Source organism: Amblyraja radiata, chromosome 2 (genome assembly GCF_010909765.2).
Source record: "Amblyraja radiata isolate CabotCenter1 chromosome 2, sAmbRad1.1.pri, whole genome shotgun sequence".
Lineage (NCBI taxonomy): Eukaryota > Metazoa > Chordata > Chondrichthyes > Rajiformes > Rajidae > Amblyraja > Amblyraja radiata.
In genome coordinates this window covers 27,367,869-27,387,033 of record NC_045957.1, presented here as the reverse complement: position 1 = coordinate 27,387,033, position 19,165 = coordinate 27,367,869, and positions in this window count along the sequence as shown.

Genomic DNA, 19,165 nt, shown 5'->3' with positions numbered 1-19,165 from the left:
ATTTTTCTCCCTCAATACCCTTCTCCTGTCTTCTCCCTGTAACCTTTGACACCCTTCCTAATCAAGAACCTATCGATCTCCGCCTTAAAAATACCCAATGTCTTGGCCTCCAGAGCCTCTGAGGGTGAATACTGTCCAATTGCATGCTGCTATTCCGCAGGATATTAGCACGGCGTTAGAGTTGCTGCCTTACGGCACAAGAGGCCCTAGTTCAATCCTGACTACCGGTGCTGTCTGTTTGGAGTTTGCACGGTCTCCCTGTGAGCGCTTGGGCTTTCTCCGGATGCTCCAGTTTCCTCCTACATTCCAAAGACGTACATGTTGTAGGGTAATTGGTTTCAATAAAGAATGTAAATTGTCCCTAGTGTGTAGGAAAGTGCTAGTGGAAGGGGTGATTACTGGTCAGCACAGACTCAGTGGGCAGAAGCACCTGTTTCCACTCTATCTCTAAACTAAAACTAAACTAAAAGCAATTGAGAGGGAAACCCCTGCATGTCCTAGATTGCACACTACACTTCAAAAAGGTGAACACTTCAGTACAACAGGCAAGGACAATAATCAGTGAATCCGACGAGAAATGGCTGCTATAAAATGTGATAATTGTGGGTGTTTAATTTATTAATCAAAGCAGTGCAGAGTTCTATGTGCTATTACTTCAGATGTATTACATGATGCTGAAGAGCAGCATCTTTATAGTGAAGATAGACACAAAATGCTGGAGTAACTCAGCGGGTCAGGCAGCATCTCTGGAGAAAAGGAATAGGTGACGTTTCAGGTCGAAACCCTTAGTCGGGGAGGGGGACACTAAAGGTATGGGAAGGTACAAAACAAAGCACCTATGCGGTAGGTCACCGATTCCTTTTCTCCAAAGACGCTGCCCGACCCGCTCAGTTACTCCAGCATTTGGTGTCTATCTTTGGTGTAAACCAGCATCTGCAGTTTCTTCTTACATATCTTAAGCATCTTTATAGTCTTGGGTACAATTAATTGCAGTTGCAGATACCATTACATGGGATTTAATAATGAATTCTATTTTATTCTATATTGATATTCAGAACATTGTGCATTGTGAGCAATTGAATAAAGAGTACTTTTCCAAAAAAAAATAACTCGTGTTCTTTGAGACATTTAAGTCTCCATGCCAGTACTTGAGAATATACTTTGGCCCAATTCTGTGATTACAAAATTCATTCCTGAGCCAAAATAATTAAGTGTTCACTTCCCAAACACAACTGCGTGAGGACGATAAAAAGGTACCGAATAAGTCAGCCAGAAAACTTCCCACGCCTCGAGCAGACCAATAAAAAAATGTTTGTTTTGATTTCTACCAACAGCTATGTTGCAAAGAAAATCTGCTTTTACCTGCCAGTAAGATGATGGCATAACCATTCACTTAACAGTTGTCTATCCAACCCCGATGGAAACAGATTGTATATTACAGTTTTACAAAGTTTGATAAAAATAAGAAATAGGAGCAGAATTAGGCCATTCAACCCATCAAGTGTGCTCCACCATTTGATCATGACTGATCTATTTCTCATTCTCAACCCCATTTTCCTGCCTTCATCCGTACTAATCAAGAACTTGTAAACCTCCACTTCAAAAATATCCAAGGATTTGGCTCCCACCACTCTCTGTGGCAATGAACTCCACAGATTCACCACTCTCAAACGAAATAAATTCCTCCTCATCTCTATTCTAAATGTATGTCCTTTTATTCTGAGGCTATGCCCTCTGGTCCTAGACTCTACTTACTACTGGAAACATCTTCTCCACATCCACTCCTTCTAGGACTTCCATTATTCGGTAAGTTTCAATGCGATCTCTTTCATCCTTATAAACTGCAACAAGTACAGGCCCAGTGCCTTCAAATGCTCATACATTTACCCATTCATTCCCGTGATCATTGTCGTATACTTCCTTAGGACCCTCTCAAAGGTTGCAAAGGTATTTTATTGTCACATGTACCAATTAAGGTACAGTTATATGCAAAACCAAAAGTAACAAGACACACAACTACATAAAAGTTAACATAAACATCCACCACAGCGGATTCCCCACATTCCTCACTGTGATGGAAGGCGAAAAAATCAAAACTTCTCCCTCGGTCGGGGCAGTTGAACCATTCATCGGGGCAATCAAAGCTCCTGCAGCCGGCGATCGAAGCTCCCGTGTCGGGGCGATCGAAGCTCCCGCGTTGGGGCGATCGAAACTCCCGTGGCTTGGAGTTCCCGAAGTCAGTCTCTGACCAGCTATCGCGAGCTCCGTGATGTTAAAGTCCGCAAGCACTCATGGCTGGAGCCCCGAGGTCGAACCCTGGCAAAGGGATCGCGGGCTCCGCGATGTTTAAGTCCCGTAGGCACCTGCGGTGGAGATCTCGCAATTGGTATCCAGAAAAGGCAGCCAACTCCTCGATGTTAGGCCGCAGTGCCGACGGAGATACGATACGGAAAAAAAATCGCATCTCTATCAAGGTAAGAGGTTAGAAAAAGTTTCCCCCAACCCCCCACCCCAACCCCCACATAAAACAAGCTAAAGAACACTAAAAACATACATTTAACACACGCTATTAAAACACAAAGAAGGAAAGAACAGACAGACTGTTGGCGAGGCAGCCATTGCTGACGCCACCCACCACTATGGTGAGAAGTAAGCACTAAAAAAGGAATAAAATAATTATTTTCACCAAGTGATTGTGTTGAACTCTGGTATATACTGTCTAAGGTGGTGATAGAAATAGGTACTCAATATTTGGGAAGCATTTGGATGAGCACTTGAATTGCTGTGGACCAAGTGAATATAGAGGGGCACACAACATTGTGGGCTGAAGGATCTGTTTCCATATTGTATGACTCAACATCTTCGATTGATGCAGCAGAAATGTTGGCCACTAATCGTTATGTCTGAGCCATCTCCCTTCTAGATCTACAGCTGAGCCACTTAAAACAGGAAGTTTCAATCACAACTTTGTGCTGTCAGTGAATATGTTTTTAGTTTTAGCAATACAACGCCAAAACAGGCCACCTAGTCCGGGCCGATCAGCGATCCGCATACACCAGCACTCTCCTGCACATTAAAGACAATCTATTATTTTTACCGAAGCCAATCAACCTACAAACCTTTGCGTCTTTGGAGCGAGGGGGAAAAATGGAACACCCGGGAAAATCCCATGCAGACATGGGGAGAAGGTACAAATTCCATACAAATAGCACCCCGTGGTCAGAATCGAACACTGCTTTCTGGCGTTGTAAGGCAGCAACTCTACTGCTGCACCACCAGGCCACCCACTACACTCTACACACAAGTGTGTTGTAATTAATCACTGTATTCTTGAGCTGTGGAAGGTGGGAAATAGTGAGGGTGGGAAAGATATCTGGGCATGGAAATCAGCCAGCTGTTCTTTTTCTGGCCTCCAGTGACCCACACTGAAAAGTATGTATTTGGAGAACACAAGATTTGACTTGGCCGAGATGCAACCACAAACAGCCTGCCAACATTCACTGACCAGGCAGGCACATGAAAATGTTGATTCAGTTTCTGAGGAGCCGATCGGGGCTGTGCAACTGGACCTAGAATAAGCCAGCTATTTCAAAACAGGAGGAAATAAGATGAAATAAAATCTGAATTGAGTATCATTACTGAAACCTTTTTCCATGGAACAAGCAAGAAAATAGACGGAACATCTTCCAGCTCTGATTCCAGATATAAACCTAGGAACAACGATTAGACAAAGAGTTGTATAAGCATGTGTTGCTAAATTATATCACCAATATTCTGAACGTTCACATACAACAGACACATTATCAGCAACCTTGAAGGTGGCGTCGCAGGTAGATAAGGTGGTCAAAGGCTTTTGGCACATTGACCTTCATCAGTCTGAGTATTGAGTATAGAAGTAGGGAGGTCATGTTGCAGTTATACAAGACATTGGTGAGGCCGCATTTAGAGTATTCTGTTCAATACCGGGCACCATTTTATAGGAAAAATGTTGTAAAGGTGGAAAAGGTACAGAGAAAATTTACAAGGATGTTGCCAGGACTCGAGGCTCTTGGCTATAAGGAGAGGTTGAGTATGCTGGGACTAGAGTCCTCGGAGCAAAGCAGAGTGAGAAATGATGTTAGAGGTGTATTAAACCATGAGAGGAATAGATCGGGTAGACGCATAGAGTTTATTGCCTAGAGTAGGGGAATTGAGAATCAGAGGACTTAGGTTTAAGGTGAAGGGGGAAGGATTTAATAGGATTCTGAGGGTAATTTTTTCACACAGAAGGTAGCAGGTATAGGGAACGAGCTGCTAGAGGAGGTAGTTGAGGCAGGAATTAATGTAATGTTTAAGAAACAATTAGACAGGTAAAGCATGGATTGGACAGGTTTAGAGGGATATGGGCCAAACGCAGGCAGGTCGGTCTAGTGTAGATGGGACATGTTGGTCGGTGTGGACAGGTTGGGCCGAAGAACCTGTTTTCTCGCTGTATCGCTCTATAACTCTAATAAATAGTATGTCAACAAATTGGACCAGTTGTACACAATGTTGAGTACTTTTATCAGCCTTACTGCCACAAAAGAGTGTCCAAGAAAGACCATCACTCTTTGTAGGGTACGCTGAACAAACCCTGTTCCAGGCGTACACTGGCCCTGTCCTCGAACTATCTCCGTTATATTGACGACTGCATTGGTACTACCTCCTGCACCATGCAGAACTCACTGACTTCATCAACTTCACGACTAATTCCCATCCTGCACTCAAATTTTTCGAGCTTGTACAGACACAGAGTTGGACATTGGAACTTTGATTTTGTTCTTCTCATTGCTTTGTAAATATTGATTGTAATGTCCAATTGTTTGATAATTTCGATTTTGTTAATATTAATGTCTTTAATGCCTTTACTTGTTCGGAATAAATAAATAAATAAATAAATTCACTTGGACCATCTCCGACACCTCCCTCACCTTTCTTGATCTCACCGTCTCCATCACAGGAGATAATCAACTGGCATCTATTACAAACCCACTGATTTCCACAACTATTTTGACTACACTTTCCACCCCGCTTCCTGCAAAGATTCTGTCCCCTTCCTCTGTCTATGCCGCATCTGTGCCCAAGATGAGGTATTCCATATCAGGACATCCGAGATGTCCTCATTCTTTAGGGAACAGGGGTTCCCCTCTCATATCATAGATGAGGCCCTCACACGTGTCTCCTCGGTACCCCGCAGCTCTGCCCTTGCTCCCCTCGTCGCAACAGAGACAGAGTCCCCCCTAGTCCTTACCTTTCACCCCATCAGCCGTCGCATACAACACATAATCCTCCGACAATTTCGCCACCTCCAACTGGATCCCACCACGTCACATCTTCCTATCTCCACCCTTTTCCGCATTCCGCAGAGACTGTCCCTTCTGCAACCCCCTGGTTAACTCATCCCTTCCCACCCAAATCACCCCCTCTCCAGGTACCTTCTCCTGCTACCGCAGAAGATGCAACACCTGTCGCTATGCCTCCTCCCTCGACTTTGTCCAGGGACCCCCGACAGACCTTTCCGTTTAGGCAGAGGTTCACTTGCACTTCCTCCAACCTCATCTACTGTATCCATTGTTCAAGATGAAGACCCTTATACATCAGCGAGACGAAACGTAGACTGGACGTTCGTTTCACTGAACACCTTAGCTCAATCCGCCTGGACCCGAATCGTCACCTATTCCTTCTCTCCAGAGATGCGACTTGGTTTTATACAAATATTAATTTCATATTATTAAAATAATATTTTTGAATTGGGGAAAATGAATCTAATTCACATCTAGACATTTAGAAAAGGATGCATCCCCTAGCATTTAAGAGACTTTTGGATCGGCATATGGAATGGAGGGATATGTATTGTGAAGGCAGCTAAGAGTTGGTCATGGCATCATGCTCAGCAGACATTTTTGTTTGACTAGATTATACAATAGTTTCTCAACATCATGGCAAAACAATGGAGGTCAGGATTGAAGACACAGGGAACTGTAGAACTGCAGATGCAGTATCTGTGTGGATGAAATGGATAGGCAACGTTTTGTGTCGGGACCCTTAGTCCGAGTGGGTATGTGTTGAATCCCGGGTCACTGGAGATGTGAGCTAGAGGTTCTACCACTATTCAATTCGTGAGCAGGATCTAGAGACCGTATAGTCAATTATCCTGCTGTTTTATCTTTTCCTTTGTGACAGACTAAGTTGGGCCAAAGGGCCTGTTTCCATGTAGTATACTGCATCCGACTCTAAACCTCTAATGTGGAGATGAAGAGTTTGATTTTAATTTATTGTCACGTGTCCGGTGAAAAGCATTTGTTGCGTGCGAACCAGTCAGTGGAAAGATAATACATGATTACCATCGAGCCATTCACAGTGTGCAGATACATGATAAAGGAATAACATGAATAACATTTAGTGCAACATAAAGTCCAGAAAGTCCAATCAAAGATAGTTCGAGGGTCTCCAATGAGGTGGATGGTAGTTCAGGACTGCTCTCTAGTTGTGGTAGGATGGTTCAGTTGCATGATAACAGCTGGGAAGAAACTGTTCCTAAATTTGGACGTGTGATGTTTTCACACTTCTATACCATTTGCCCGATGGGAGAGGGGAGAAGCGAGAGTGCAGGGTGCAACACGTCCTGGATTATGCTGCTGGCCTTGCCGAGGCAGCGTGACTTGTAAATAGAGGTTGGTTTCTGTGATGGTCTGGGATGCGTCCACAATTCACTGCAAAAAATAGTACATTTGCATGTGTTAGTCATTGTGAAAATATCTAGAAGGAGCCAAACACACCACATCATCTAACAAATCATTCATAACTGTGGTAGTAAGTGGAATAGAAGCCAGACTGAACATATTCAGACAGAAAGTTTTGTCGGGAATGGGCATAGTGCAGTTTGACAAGAACATAGGGAGGGGAGGTACAATTATTCAACATAATCCTATCAAATTCCTTTGTTACCTATTTTAGCAAAGGCGTTGGTTTGCCTCAAATAATTTCACACTTTGAGCACTCAAGAGTCAGAGTCAGGAAACAGGCCCTTCGGCAAATTTGCCTTTGCCAACCAAGATGCCCCATCTTCACTAGTCCCATCTGCCTGTGTTTGGTCCTTATCCCTCTCAAACTTTCCCACCCATTACATATATAAATATTGCATATGTTTGAATTTTATAAAGTAAGAATACTGCTTTGTGAATATTATTGTTGACATGATCAGAACAAAATTTGTTTTTTTTTGCTATGGTAAAATAATCACAAGGTGAAGTAATTCTCACACACTGACTCTTGCCAAAAACGTCATCTCTAGTATTTATTTTGATTGCAAATGCTGTAGAATTATTCACAGCCTGTTCAGCCACAATTTGCACTTCCAAACCCACATTTTCTCTATGCAAAATGACCACAACATGATCTCAATGGTCATTAACAATTTTGACATTCTGACACTGAAAGCAAGGCAGTACTGAGACTGAAGATAGACACAAATGCTGGATTAATTCTATGGGTCAGGCAGTATTTTTGAAGAAAAGGAATAGGTGATGTTTCAAGTCGAGACCTTTCCTCAGAATGAAAGTTATCGGAGGGAGAAACTTAATTCCAGCCCCTATTTCTTTTCCCCGGTGATGCTGCCTGACCCGCTGAGTTACTCCAGCATTCTGTGTCTATCTTTGGTGTAAAGCAACATCTTCAGTTCCTTCCGACAGCACTGAGACTGCCAATCTTCAACCCAAGATTGGCACCTTCACCTCTGCGCCCCAAATAAATACCTCTCAAACCACCTTCTTGTCGTAACTTCCTCTTACCTTGAAGATTCCACCTTCCTCATTCACCTTTCTTACAAGCCTTTGGCTCATCCAGATCTGCATTCTGTTGGTGCACAAAAAAGCTGGAGAAACTCAGCGGGTGCAGCAGCATCTATGGAGCGAAGGAAATAGGCAACGTTTCGGGCCGAAACCCTTCTCCAACTCTGCATTCTGTTTCCATTTTGCTGTAAATCCTCCAAATTGGACCTAATGATTAAAAAATGGAATTCTGTTCTCTAATTCCCTATTTTATTGACTTCTTGCAGCATTTGGCTTACTTGACCTTATTGTCAAGTGTACCAAGGTACTGTGAAAAGCTTTTTTGTTGCATGCTATCCAATAAAAGACACTTGGATGGGTCCATGGATAGGAAAGGTACAGAGATATAAGGGCCAAACACAGGCAGGTGGGATTAGTGTGGGGGGGGGGGCATCTTGGTCGGCATGGGGAAGTTGGACCGAAGGGTCTGTTTCCTCTCTGTATGACTCTATGGCAGTTTCTCAGGGATCAGGTAACAATTTCATCATCAATCTCAATCACAGCATTTAAAAGACACTGGGACAGGTACATAGATAGGAAGGGTTCAGAGGGATAAGGGCCAGACGCAGGCAAATGAGACTAGCCTCAATGGGATATCATGGTTGGCATGGATAAGTTGGGCTGAGGGGCCTATTTCTATACTGTACTAGACTAAGTGGGACCCGTTGGGTCCCAGCATCACACGGGAGGACTGGACACCCTTCACAATATTCCACCTCCGCAGCAATTCCAATATTGCTGGCCAGTGGGGGGGGGGGGGGCACTTTCTGTTGCGTTAGTATGAGTGTTGTGGGCCGAAGGTACTGGTTTCCAGAGGGCTAGTATGGAGTTTGTGGCCCAAATGGATTTTTAGGCTGGCAGCATAGTCACTGAGGGCTGGCAGCTCAGTCACTGAGGCCTGGCAGTACAATCACTCGGACCTGGCAGGCTGGCGGCTGAGAAACTGCCAGAAATTCTACCCAAAACAGGTGACAGACTGTAAGAGAGAAGGGGGAAGAGGGTGGACTGAATGGATTATTGGGCTGGCAGTTCAGTCACTTACAGCTGGTGGGCTGGCAGTTCACCTACTCACGGTTCGTGGGCTGGCAGAGCAGTCACTCACGCCTGGTATGCTGGCAGTTCACTCAGTCACCCAACCTACCTTCACCCCCCCCCCCACTCTACTCCTTGCCATTCCCCTCCCACCCACACATTCAGCGCAAGTTTAAAATGTGAATGACTCTTAAAATATAAGAACAATTTAAATTTTAAAGATGAGATTTATTAAGTTTTTACTTGTTGTGTCTTGTTGCGTCTCGTTGTGTTCTGCTGCTCACTGCCTCTTGATGACTATTTCCTGTTGATAAAAAGAGACAATTTTAATATAGAGAAAGTCAGCGGTCAAATTTTAAGAAGGAAAATCTGAGAATATCTCAGAAGTCATCATTCAACGAAGCACGCTATTAATGACAACATTCTTGGGCGATGTTCCATCCTTCAGGAAACCTTTGACATTTCCCTTCATATTTCTGTTGAGCTAGTATGTTGGGCCAAAGGTACTGGTTTCCAGAGGGCTAATAAGGAGTTTGTGGGCGGAATGGATTTTTGGGCTGGCAGCTCAGTCACTGAGGCCTGTACTGGCAGGGGGGGGGGGGGGGGGGTGGGCACCAAAATGCTTAGTGTTGCTGAAGACATCTGGAAGAGTTCTGTCCACAACTTCAAAGCATTCTCTCCTAATCATTGGACATTCATCCCAAACAATGACTTTCACTTGCCTCGTGAAATGTGCCATCTTAGAGTTCTTCTCGATGTTGCACAATGTATCCTCGGCCACTTGGATGGGTATCTTGAATCGAGAATGTGTAGTTCTTCCACCAGGCAGAAATGTAGCTGCTATCCCAGAGGATACTACAGCAATAGCCACATCACTTTGACCTCTAACATTTCCTGACATGATGTTGAAAAAGCAGCCTAAAGACAATTTCAGTTGTTAATGAACACTGAAGATTTTGTGCAAAACATTGTTTTGAGGTGGGGGCTGTCAGGGTGGGGTGGGGGGTGGTAAACATCGTGCAGCCAAGGGAGGGGCACAGCTTCAGCCGGGGGTTCTCGTGAGCTGATGAGAAAGGGGGGGGGGCTCATGCAGGGGATGAGGGCGGCTTCAGTAGGGGGTGCATCCTATAGCCAGGCGGAGGGCAGCATCTTGAGGTGGGGGATGTCAGTGGAGGAGAGGGGGCAGTGAACGATTTACTCATGACCTGTGGACTCACTCACTGCCTTGGGATTAACTCGTGTCCTTTAGACTGAGTGACTCTCACGGCTTGTGGACTGACTGATGCTTGACTTCTGGAGTCATGTCCGACTTTTGTAAACTGAAAACGGTAACATCTACATTGAGGAACAGCTTCTTCCTGACAGCCATCACGCTATTAAACTTAACAAATAAGCTCTGAACTACGAAATACTATATTAACACACACACACACACACATACATTCACACACACACATATTCACACGCGCACACACACACACACCCATTCTCATACACATATTCACAAACAGACTCATTCACGCACACACAAACTCAATGACACACACATTCACACAAAGACCCACACACATTCACACATAGACTCATACACACACACACACACACACACACACACACACACACACACACACACACACACACACACACACACACGGACTCACTCACTCACACACACGCACACACAGACTCAATCACACACACATACACAGACTTGTCCCCCACCTCAAGACGCTGCCTTGTGGGTGGTCAATGTCGTGCAGCCAAGGGCAGCTTCAGGCGGGGGTTGTCGTGAACTGATGAGAAGGGGGTGGGGTGTCCTCATGCAGGGGATGTGGACGGCTTCAGTAGGGGGTGCATCCTATAGCATGGCGGAGGGCAGCATCTTGAGGTGGGGGATGTCAGTGGAGGAGAGGGGGCAGTGAGCGATTTACTCATGACCTGTGGACTCACTCACTGCCTTGGGATTAACTCATGGCCTTTGGACTGACTCTCACAGCTTGTGGACTGACTGATACCCGACTTCTGGAGTCACGTCCGACTTTCATAAACTGAAAACGGTAACATCTACATTGAGGAACAGCTTCTTCCTGACAGCCATCACGCTATTAAACATAACAAATAAGCTCTGAACTACGAAATACTATATTATTTCACACACACATATATATTCACATGCACTCACACACATATGCACACACACTCACACACACACACACACACTCATATTCACACACACACACTCATATTTTCACACACACATATATATAATCATGCATACGTACACACACATATTCACACACACATACATACACATATACACACGCACATATTCACACACACGCACACATATTCACACACACACACATTCACACATACACACATTCTCATACACATATTCACACACAGACTCATTCACGCACACACAAACTCAATGACACACACATTCACACAAAGACCCACACACACACACACACACACATACAGACTCATACACACACACACAAGGACTCACTCACTCACTCACACACACGCACACACAGACTCAATCACACACACACACATATATATATTCACACACACATATATATATATTCAACACACACACATATATATTCACACACACATATATATTCACACACCCACACACACACATATATTCACACACACATATATTCACACACTTTCATATATATTCACACACACATACATATATCCACACATATATATATCCACGCACACATATATCCACGCACACATATATCCACACACACACACATATATCCACGCACACACACATATATCCACGCACACACACATATATCCACGCACACATATATCCACGCACACACACACACATATATATATTCACGGACACATATATCCATGCACACATATATCCACGCACACATATATCCACGCACACATTCGCACACACACACACACGTATATATACACACACACACATATATACACACACACACACACACACTAAAATACAGTGTGTAAAACGAATATTCAAATCCTGCTGTAGAGTCTTTTGCTGAAACAAAATGCTGCTTTTAAATAACGTCCAACAAACACACACTTACCTTAGAGAAAGCAGCCGAATATTTGAACGAACCTTCAAATCCTGCTGAAACACAATGCTGCAACAAACACACACACAGTTTTTGCTGAAACACAATTGCAGCTTTTGCTGAAACACAATGCAGCTTTTGCTGAAACACAATGGCAGCTTTTGCTGAAACACAATGTCGCTGTGGCTGCAACAAACAAACACTTACCAGTTCTGTAGAATTTTTCAACACCTTGTGCACTCCGTCTTCAGCAGGCAGCGCCATCTTGCCTCCGACCGGAAATGACGTCATCGCCGCCGTCTTACCGATCATCGGAAATGACGTCATCGCCGCCATCTTGCAACCGCCAAAATCACAAAATGAGCGCCAATTTTAAATTTAAACACAGTTCTGGTCCAAATAAAAAGCTTTATTCGTGCTTTACCCACCTGAAAACGATTTCATTTTCCATGGACATTTCAAAGACAATACAGACATCATGCTTCAGTCACCTGAAAACAGTTGCAACCATTTTAAAACCCAAGAGAAACAAATTTGCAAACGCTTTATAACAAATGCTTTTTATTTTCAATACACATTTCAAAGACAATATAGATAGACAAATTTACAAATGAATTTCATGTTCAATACACATTCATTTCAAAGACAATATAGACAAATTTGCAAACTCTTTCCAACAAAATGCCAAGAAACTTCAGACCATGGTGAACAACCTACATATCTATCGGCTGAAAAAGCACATGGAGGGGACTCACCTTGGAGTAGAGCTGCAACTCAGAGAGCCATGACCCTTTCACTTTGTGGTCCGGCAGAAAGTGATTGAAGCAGGACACTTTCGGGTTTTATAGTCCCTCCCTCCCCCCTGCTGCCAGCGGGGGCAGCAGAGAGAATGGGGAATGTTGTAAAAACATTAATATCTCTGTCATATTTCATCGACGGGAAAAATCTTTGACACACATGTGGCGGAGGGGGGCTCTGAGCGAGGTGGCCAAAAATGATGTTCGTAGGTGGCTGCGTTCTCTCGGAAATCGCAGCACAGATCGCCAAAAGTGGTCAAGAACAGAGTTTTAGTAATATAGATGGTTCTATTAATTTAGTTTTAGTTTTAGAGATACAGCGCGAAAACAGGCCCTTCGGCCCCCCGAGTACACGCCGACCAGCAATTCCAGCACATTAACACTCTCCTACAGACTAGGAACAATTTTACATTTAAGGGCCCACTTATGCGACTTTTCAGCGGACTGTCTGCGACCTTCAAGCTCGGGGGCACTCGCCTGAAAAACTGCGAGCTGGAACGATCGTCAGCACGGAGCACGAAACACGGCACACACCAACACACGCACGCACGAAGCAGAGGCGGGGGCCAGGGAAAGCGGGGGAGCGCTGTCTGAAATTCACACGGTGCAAAGCCAAGGTGATACCCGCGATGAACAGGAAGGTTAAAGACGGCTAAGATCTTAAATGGTGCAGAAGAAACCTTTAAAAGGGGGGGGGGGTGAAGGAGAAGGAGTGGAGAAGCCAGACAACTTTTAATAAGCCAGAGACCCGGAAGTCCAGAACAAGGGGTCACAGTTTAAGGATAAGGGGGAAATCTTTTAGGACCGAGATGAGAAAAACATTTTTCACACAGAGAGTGGTGAATCTCTGGAACTCTCTGCCACAGAAGGTAGTTGAGGCCAGTTCATTGGCTATATTTAAGAGGGAGTTAGATATGGCCCTTGTGGCTAAAGGAATCATGGGGTATGGAGAGAAGACAGGTACAGGATGCTGAGTTGGATGATCAGCCATGATCATATTGAATGGCGCTGTAGGCTCGAAGGGACGAATGGCCTACTCCTGCACCTAATTTCTATGTTTCTATACACAGCTGTGAAGTTTAGCGGGCATTTAACATTACCGGTTAGGAGATTTCCTACAGCTACCTCAACTACCTTGGTTCTGAAAACTCATGCTTTCGTTTTTTTCCCCAATGAGCCAATTAAATTGCCCAGTCAGTAAAGGGGATTTCATACGGCTACCTCAACTTGCAACGACATAGCGACCCCACTACCACTGCACTATGAGTTCAAAAGTATCGATTTTCTCCATGGCGACCAATTTTTGTTGAAAAAATTTGCGCGACCATACTGAGGCAGCGAATAGAACTCCTCCCGACCATGAAAGAGACTCACCAGAGACCACCTACAAACATGTGGCGACCAAGTAGCGAGAGCAGAGTCTCCTGAACTCGCAAATAAGGTTGCCTAAGTGGGACAGGCCCTTTATACCAAGCCAATTAACCTACAAACCTGTAGGTCTTTGGAGTAAACTGAAGATCTCGTAGAAAACCCATGCGGTCACGGGGAGAACGTACAAATCCAGTGCAGACAGCACCTGTAATCAGGATCGAACCCGGGTCTCTGGCGCTGTAAGGCAGTAACTCTACCGCTGTGCCACCATGCCGCCCCCTTTATTTATTGATTCCCTCCTTCACTAACATGTGTAACCCTTCCTACAATCGCTGCTGGACTTACAATTCTGGCAATTTCATGCCCTCCCTACCACCACCACATTACAGAGATCCATCCACGCAAGCTAAATATTCATAGAGATGGTGGATGATGCAGATGGAATCAACACCGTGAAATGAGTTTCTACCAAATGAACCCTCAAACAACTGTTTTCACTCTTTATAACTTTTTAGAAAACGTATGACCAATTAATCCCTACTTTAGCCCTTTACCTATTTTTCATTGAGTCAGTGCATCCTGGTTGTTTCTTCTGCACCAAGACAGCTATGTGGCGGTCTATATAGCTGTTCAAATGTTCTCCCCTTCCATGGCAGAAGAATGAAATAAGCAATTTAAGCTGTTAATTCACAGAATGGCTTTATGTATTACTACTGGGCAGTGCATATTAAGAACATAATGTACTGGCTGGATAGTTCCACTCAGCAGTTGGAGTGGATAAGAATGGAGAAAGAGGAGTGCTATCCGCACGATATAGGAACGATCCTGCTCTCACCGATAAAATTGAATAGTATAATATATAAGAAGAACCCAATTATTCACAATATAATAAGAATTTGGAAACAAATAAAAGTATCCTTGAAATTAAATAATTTATCAGTACTAACCCCACTATTGAACAACCCCGCATTCAAACCTTCTCTCATCGACAACACATATCAACAATGGGATAGACTGGGGATTAGGAAAGTAGGGGATATGTATGAATTGGGTAAACTGTTATCATTTCAACAATTAAAATTAAAATTTAAATTGAAGGAAAGTCAATATTTTAAATATATACAGGTATGTGACTTTATGAAGAAATATATACATAGATTTCAAACTATATTTTTAGACCCTTTAGAAGAAGCAATGAATATTAAGGCTGATTCACAAAAATTAATTTCATACTTTTATAATAATATATTAGATAGAGAAACACCCTCAACAGAAGCACTAAGGGAAGATTGGGAACATGAGCTAATGATAAAGATCTCGAAGGATAGATGGGAAAAGTATTTGATGAATACACATAACTGTTCTATTAATACAAGACATAATTTAATTCAATTCAAATTATTACATAGACTATATTATTCAAAAACGAGGTTGAATAAATTTTATCCAAACGTCTCTCCCAGATGCGATAAATGTTTGTTTCAAAACGCTAATTTAACACATTCATTTGTAGGATGTACAAAGTTGAATACATTTTGGAGTGATATATTTGATATATTTACAAAGCTCTTCAAATCAAGAATAGAACCCAAAATGGAATGGATTATATTTGGAATAATAGGAGAAGATACCAATTTAAATAAAGACCAAAATGTTTTTTTTAATTATGGGTTAATAATTGGAAAGAAATTGATACTTAAATTTTGGAAAAATACAACCATACCAACTGTTAAAATGTGGATTAGGAATATGATGGACATAGCACGCCTTGAAGAAATGAGACTCCGACTAATAGATAAATATGACCAATTCTTAAGGAGTTGGTCTCCTTTCATCGACTTTTTGGAATCATGTGATGCAGCGGTACCATAAGGATTGCTGATTTCAGTTCATGACGTGGATAGATCTACATCTCCGAATATAGATTTGAAAAATTCTCTTTTAAGGGGCCTTTTCTTCTATTTCTACTTTCCACCTTTTCTTTTTTATTTTATTTTTTTATTTTTATTTTTTATATCCACACTTCACATTTTTCTACTCTCTACCATCTATTTTTCCACTCTTTCCCCTTTCTATTGTTTTCTTTTTCTTGTCTTGCCTACTCATAACATAAAACTAGAGGTTGTACATAGAATGGATTACGGTATGACATAGTTGGCACCTAAAATTAGGTGCCACTGTATTGTTTTGTATTGTATTAACTTCTAATAAAATAAACAAAACAAAACAAAAAAAAAAAAAAACAAAAAAAAAAATAAAAAAATTCACAGAATGGCTGATTAAGTGCCATAGATTGAAAAGCAAACAATTGCTGCTGGCTGGAAATCTGGGAGTGAATGCTGGGAGTACTGACAAAGTCAGGAATCATCAGTATAGAAAGAAACAAAGTTGAAATTTCACATAATTGGCCTTTGTTAAGAACTATAAAGAGTTATAAAACAGACATGTTTCAAGTTGTAATGAGAATGGTGATAATAAATGGTGAATGCGTGATATGGAGAGGTGGAGAGAAACCAAGAAAAAGTGGATGACACAGAGGTATTGGCCATTATTATGGCAGACTTGAGCAAAACACAAAGTGGCAAAGTAACTCAGCATGTCAGGCAGCATCTGTGGAAGGAATGGATAGGCAACATTTCAGGTCGGGAACCATCTTCAGGATCAATTGCCTGGCAAAGGGACCCAACCCTAAAAGTCACCTATCCATTCTCTCCACAGTTGTTGCCTGACCCGCTGAATTATTCCAACACTTTGCGTTTTGCTCAAGATTCCAACATCTGCAGTTTCTCATATCTCCATTATGGTAGACTTCCCCTTTTCTTTCAAATTATTTCCTGCATAATATTTACTTACTAACACAGTGACTAGAGTTGATAAGAGTGATTATTCCGATCATTGTGGTCTGATTCCTTTGATCGTTGGCTAAGAAGAGTTTATTCATTTATTGTTTGATAGCCATTATATCTGGAGTAATTCGATTCAAGAGAGTGGCATTTCAAACATGGGCTTTAATAATTCTTACTTAATTATTTATTCGGTTGGGAAAAACCAAACATAATTTCTTGAAATGAAAGAAATAATTCAGCTGGTGCCCTGCATAAACATCCTCATCAGGATTGGATTCTCATTCTTTTCCAGTGGATGATTGAAACAAATACGAATTATGGTCTCAGCTAAAAGCAGGGAATATGATATTTCATTTAAAGGATTATAATATTTTGTTCTGCAGAAGCACATTTTAAAATAGACATCTCCATGGATATAAGTTCACAAGTGTTCAGTTGGGTTGAGTGCATCTGTTTCAGCGGAATGTACTGACCCCAAAGAAACTGAACTGCCCAAAAGATATACGTATATAATCTTGATTGTTTATTCTTTCAAATTTGATGCAAAGGGGTTCATAACTCTGGAAATATCATAGCTACCAAGTGACCCGATACGAGTCTTCAAGAATAGGAAATTGTTTGACAAGATAGGCATTGAGATGATGTTACCCTTCTAAGATCATAAATATCTCACTAGTAAATCCAAAAGGAATTCAGAAGGGTGGATCTCATTACTCCTGGTAATAATTGAGTGGTTTTGGAAAAATGGGAACGAAATGCAGAGGAGGAAAAGCATTTGTATCTGGTTACATGTAATAACTAAGGAACAACTGTTGTAGACCAACTTAAATAATGAAACTTGCATTGGCAATATATTTTTACAATATCAACAATACATTTTTTAAACAGAGGCTTTTCAAATGTTGATACTGTGCAGTCTACTGACTAATTGCATGTGTTTATGGACAAGGAAAGACTATGTTAATCAGTGAAGTTACACTTTCAAATTTTCTTGAAGCATATGAGACCATTCAGCCCATCATGTGCATGCTGGCTCTCAAAAGCATCTCATTACTACCCTTTCGCACTTATTTCCCTGAAACTTACTCTCTCATCTCCCCTCTGATTCTTTGCCGCCATCTAATTACACTGGGAGTAATTTATAATGTCAGTGAACCGGAGAACAAACACATGTACGGCATATGGGTTGAAATTGGCACACTCCAGGAAGTTCATAGGGAGAATGTGATAACTGCACTGAGGTCAGGATTAAATCCAGTTTGCTGCAGCTGTGAAATAGTGGCACAATCTGCCACGCTACTGTGGAGGCAAATGGGAAAACCCACATAAGTGAAAATGTGGGCAGAAATTAGTGACTTTGAATGTGCAAACATTATTTTACTGTTATTACAGTTGCAAAGGTGCCTTCCATTTAGGATTTCAGCTAAACCTATGACAACATAGTTCATGTTGAACTGCATATAAATTCTGTTAGTCATCTTATTAGGTGAGGAAACAAAAGATGCGGTAGGAGGCAGCAGAACTAGGAACTTAAGTCAGATTAGTCAGATGTTGGGGTACCAGCAAACTGAAGAGGTACAGATAGCAATGAAACAAATGATTTCCAATAATATTCATGTATAAAAGGGATATAAATATTGGGAAAAAGGTCTGAAGAATTCCCAACCCAAAACATCACCTATCCATGTCCTCCAGAGATGCTGCCTGACCTGCTGAATTACTTTGTTTGTTTTTGTTACTTAGTTTGTTTCTTTTTTTATTAACCAGCATCTGCAATTTCTTGTTTCTCATGAAGCGGCCCGAGGCACCTAGTGGTGGGGCTGGGAAGTCAGAACCCTCGTCATTGGTCAGCACGGTCACGTGATCGCGGGGGTTCGGTCGCGGGCTTTTAGCCAGTTTATTAGCGCTCCTCCCAGCAACAGGAGCTGTGTTTTGTAAGCTCAGCTAGGCACGTGGTTTTCACGAGTTTTAGTTCCATTTTCTGTAACTAAAAACTATTTCACTCAACCTGCCTAGTCTCGCTCAATAGATTATTTTATGGCTAAGAGATGATTGAGAAGAGATAAGCAGGAAGAGCAGCATCATAGAAATTCAAAATTGGGCAAGCAGGTGATTAATTACAACGTAATTGAACATGATAAAAAATAATGTGAATTGGGAGAGAGCTTTGCAACTGTCAATTCAGACTTTGAACA